Source organism: Syngnathus leptorhynchus, unplaced genomic scaffold (genome assembly GCF_054491065.1).
Source record: "Syngnathus leptorhynchus isolate UIUO unplaced genomic scaffold, UIUO_Slep HiC_scaffold_533, whole genome shotgun sequence".
Lineage (NCBI taxonomy): Eukaryota > Metazoa > Chordata > Actinopteri > Syngnathiformes > Syngnathidae > Syngnathus > Syngnathus leptorhynchus.
This window is the reverse complement of record NW_028232441.1, coordinates 1-5,000: the sequence shown is the minus strand read 5'-3', so window position 1 is coordinate 5,000 and position 5,000 is coordinate 1.

The window sequence follows — 5,000 nt, the reverse complement described above, 5'->3', positions numbered from 1 at the left end:
TTTTATCCGAGCGGGCGGGCGCCTCGAGAGGCGGACCGTCCGGGGCGACTCTCGGCCTGTGTTTTCGGAGCCGGCCGGGCATCACGCTCCCTCCTTGGATGGACAACATTCGTAGTTGACACTTTGTGTCATTTTATCCGAGCGGGCGGGCGCCTCGAGAGGCGGACCGTCCGGGGCGACTCTCGGCCTGTGTTTTCGGAGCCGGCCGGGCCTCACGCTCCCTCCTTGGATGGACAACATTCGTAGTTGACACTTTGTGTCATTTTATCCGAGCGGGCGGGCGCCGCGAGGCGGACCGTCCGGGGCGACTCTCGGTCTGTGTTTTCGGAGCCGGCCGGGCATCACGCTCCCTCCTTGGATGGACAACATTCGTAGTTGACACTTTGTGTCATTTTATCCGAGCGGGCGGGCGCCTCGAGAGGCGGACCGTCCGGGGCGACTCTCGGCCTGTGTTTTCGGAGCCGGCCGGGCCTCAAGCTCCCTCCTTGGATGGACAACATTCGTAGTTGACACTTTGTGTCATTTTATCCGAGCGGGCGGGCGCCGCGAGGCGGACCGTCCGGGGCGACTCTCGGCCTGTGTTTAAGGAGCCGGCCGGGCATCACGCTCCTTCCTTGGATGGACAACATTCGCAGTTGACACTTTGTGTCATTTTATCCGAGCAGACGGGCGCCTCGAGAGGCGGACCGTCCGGGGCGACTCTCGGCCTGTGTTTTCGGAGCCGGCCGGGCATCACGCTCCCTCCTTGGATGGACAACATTCGTAGTTGACACTTTGTGTCATTTTATCCGAGCGGGCGGGCGCCTCGAGAGGCGGACCGTCCGGGGCGACTCTCGGCCTGTGTTTTCGGAGCCGGCCGGGCCTCAAGCTCCCTCCTTGGATGGACAACATTCGTAGTTGACACTTTGTGTCATTTTATCCGAGCGGGCGGGCGCCGCGAGGCGGACCGTCCGGGGCGACTCTCGGCCTGTGTTTAAGGAGCCGGCCGGGCATCACGCTCCTTCCTTGGATGGACAACATTCGCAGTTGACACTTTGTGTCATTTTATCCGAGCAGACGGGCGCCTCGAGAGGCGGACCGTCCGGGGCGACTCTCGGCCTGTGTTTTCGGAGCCGGCCGGGCATCACGCTCCCTCCTTGGATGGACAACATTCGTAGTTGACACTTTGTGTCATTTTATCCGAGCGGGCGGGCGCCTCGAGAGGCGGACCGTCCGGGGCGACTCTCGGCCTGTGTTTTCGGAGCCGGCCGGGCCTCAAGCTCCCTCCTTGGATGGACAACATTCGTAGTTGACACTTTGTGTCATTTTATCCGAGCGGGCGGGCGCCGCGAGGCGGACCGTCCGGGGCGACTCTCGGCCTGTGTTTAAGGAGCCGGCCGGGCATCACGCTCCTTCCTTGGATGGACAACATTCGCAGTTGACACTTTGTGTCATTTTATCCGAGCAGACGGGCGCCGCGAGGCGGACCGTCCGGGGCGACTCTCGGCCTGTGTTTTCGGAGCCGGCCGGGCATCACGCTCCCTCCTTGGATGGACAACATTCGTAGTTGACACTTTGTGTCATTTTATCCGAGCAGACGGGCGCCGCGAGGCTGACCGTCCGGGGCGACTCTCGGCCTGTGTTTAAGGAGCCGGCCGGGCATCACGCTCCTTCCTTGGATGGACAACATTCGCAGTTGACACTTTGTGTCATTTTGTTCGGCCTGTGTTTAAGGAGGCGGCCGTCCTCCACTCGGTCCGTGTTTAAGGAGCGACACTCGCGCTCCGGTTCGGCCTGTATTTAGGGAGGCGGCCGTCCTCCGCTTGGTCTGTGTTAAGGGCGACACTCGGTCCATGTTTGAGGAGCCTGGCCCTGACGCTCCTCTCCGGCCTGTGTTTAAGGAGGCGGCCGTCCTCCCCTTGGTCTGTGTTAAGGGCGACACTCGGTCCATGTTTGAGGAGCCTGGCCCTGACGCTCCTCTCCGGCCTGTGTTTAAGGAGGCGGCCGTCCTCCCCTTGGTCTGTGTTAAGGGCGACACTCGGTCCATGTTTGAGGAGCCTGGCCCTGACGCTCCTCTCCGGCCTGTGTTTAAGGAGGCGGCCGTCCTCCCCTTGGTCTGTGTTAAGGGCGACACTCGGTCCATGTTTGAGGAGCCTGGCCCTGACGCTCCTCTCCGGCCTGTGTTTAAGGAGGCGGCCGTCCTCCCCTTGGTCTGTGTTAAGGGCGACACTCGGTCCATGTTTGAGGAGCCTGGCCCTGACGCTCCTCTCCGGCCTGTGTTTAAGGAGGCGGCCGTCCTCCCCTTGGTCTGTGTTAAGGGCGACACTCGGTCCATGTTTGAGGAGCCTGGCCCTGACGCTCCTCTCCGGCCTGTGTTTAAGGAGGCGGCCGTCCTCCCCTTGGTCTGTGTTAAGGGCGACACTCGGTCCGTGTTTAAGGAGCCTGGCCCTCGCGCTCCGGTTCGGCCTGTATTTAGGGAGGCGGCCGTCCTCCGCTTGGTCTGTGTTAAGGGCGACACTCGGTCCATGTTTGAGGAGCCTGGCCCTGACGCTCCTCTCCGGCCTGTGTTTAAGGAGGCGGCCGTCCTCCCCTTGGTCTGTGTTAAGGGCGACACTCGGTCCGTGTTTAAGGAGCCTGGCCCTCGCGCTCCGGTTCGGCCTGTATTTAGGGAGGCGGCCGTCCTCCGCTTGGTCTGTGTTAAGGGCGACACTCGGTCCGTGTTTAAGGAGCCGGCCCTGACGCTCCTCTTCGGCCTGTGTTTAAGGAGGCGGCCGTCCTCCACTTCCTTCCATGCACCACCACATTCGCAGTTGACACTTTGCCATTTTTTCAGAGAGGTGACACTTAGTCGTTTTTTCGAAAGTTGACACTTAGCCGTTTTTTCGAAAGTTGACACTTTGCCGTTTTTTCAGAGAGGTGACACTTTGTCGTTTTTTCGAAAGTTGACACTTAGCCGTTTTTTCGAAAGTTGACACTTAGCCGTTTTTTCGAAAGTTGACACTTAGCCGTTTTTTCGAAAGTTGACACTTAGTCACTTTTTCGCCACAGTGACACCTCCAGCGCGTGCCACGGCGCTTTTCAGGTCTTCTATCCGACCTTGTGCTGTCGAGGACGGCGTGTCCGACGCCGTGGGGAGACCAGCACCATCTCCTCCATACTCGTAAACGGGGTGCTTTGGAAAACGGGGGGAAAGTCGATGAGTACACTGACTACTGGGACCATTTCATTGTACTCTGGCGCACCTGAAGACCAAAAAAGGTACTGCACCTTAGCCCGGGTACCTCACCCCCTGGTACCTCGAGGAGAACTTAGAAAAATTTCGACAAATTTTTGGTGAGCTCCAGGGAGAGAGGCTGATTTTTCGCTTTTTGAGGCCGACCGCCGAACCGGCGCGGGGCGGACTCACAAGCCCCGCAGAGCCGTGGGCACTTAGTCGTTTTTTCAGAGAGGCGACACTTAGTCGTTTTTTCAGAGGCGACACTTAGTCGTTTTTTCGAAAGTTGACACTTAGCCGTTTTTTCGAAAGTCGACACTTAGCCGTTTTTTTGGAAAGTTGACACTTAGTCGTTTTTTCGAAAGTTGACACTTAGTCGTTTTTTCGCCACAATTGGCTCTGAGCTCCAGGGGAGAGCCTGGTTTTGCCTTATTTCAGGCCGGCTGGGGAACCGGCGCGGGTCGGATGCACGAGCCCGGCAGAGCCGTGGGCACTTAGAAAATTTTCGCCGATTAAGCTGGGACCTCCAGGCGGAGACCGGCATTCCTCGTCCTCGGGGTTCGACCCAGGAACCGGCGCTGGGCAGACGCCGTAGCCACGCAGAGCCGTGGGCACTTAGAAAATATTCGCCAAGTTGGCTCTGAGCTCCAGGCGGAGAGGCTGGTTTTGCCTTATTTCAGGCCGGCTGGGGAACCGGCGCGGGTCGGATGCACGAGCCCGCAGAGCCGTGGGCACTTTGCCATTTTCTCAGAGTCGACACTTAGTCGTTTTTTCAGAGAGGCGACACTCTGTCGTTTTTTCGAAAGTTGACACTTTGCCGTTTTTTCAGAGAGGCGACACTTAGCCGTTTTTTCGAAAGTTGACACTTAGCCGTTTTTTCGAAAGTCGACACTTAGCCGTTTTTTCAGAGATGTGACACTTTGCCGTTTTTTCGAAAGTCGACACTTGGCTGTGAGCTCCAGGAGGAGACCGTTATTTTTCGTCATTCGAGGCCGACTGCGGAACCGGCGCTGGGCGGACGCCAAAGCTCGGCAGGGCCGTGGGCACTTAGAAACTTTTTGCCAAGTTGGCTGTGAGCTCCAGGAGGAGACCGTTATTTTTCGTCATTCGAGGCCGACTGCGGAACCGGCGCTGGGCGGACGCCAAAGCTCGGCAGGGCCGTGGGCACTTAGAAACTTTTTGCCAAGTTGGCTGTGAGCTCCAGGAGGAGACCGTTATTTTTCGTCATTCGAGGCCGACTGCGGAACCGGCGCTGGGCGGACGCCAAAGCTCGGCAGGGCCGTGGGCACTTAGAAACTTTTTGCCAAGTTGGCTGTGAGCTCCAGGAGGAGACCGTTATTTTTCGTCATTCGAGGCCGACTGCGGAACCGGCGCTGGGCGGACGCCAAAGCTCGGCAGGGCCGTGGGCACTTAGAAACTTTTTGCCAAGTTGGCTGTGAGCTCCAGGAGGAGACCGTTATTTTTCGTCATTCGAGGCCGACTGCGGAACCGGCGCTGGGCGGACGCCAAAGCTCGGCAGGGCCGTGGGCACTTAGAAACTTTTTGCCAAGTTGGCTGTGAGCTCCAGGAGGAGACCGTTATTTTTCGTCATTCGAGGCCGACTGCGGAACCGGCGCTGGGCGGACGCCAAAGCTCGGCAGGGCCGTGGGCACTTAGAAACTTTTTGCCAAGTTGGCTGTGAGCTCCAGGAGGAGACCGTTATTTTTCGTCATTCGAGGCCGACTGCGGAACCGGCGCTGGGCGGACGCCAAAGCTCGGCAGGGCCGTGGGCACTTAGAAACTTTTTGCCAAGTTGGCTGTGAGCTCC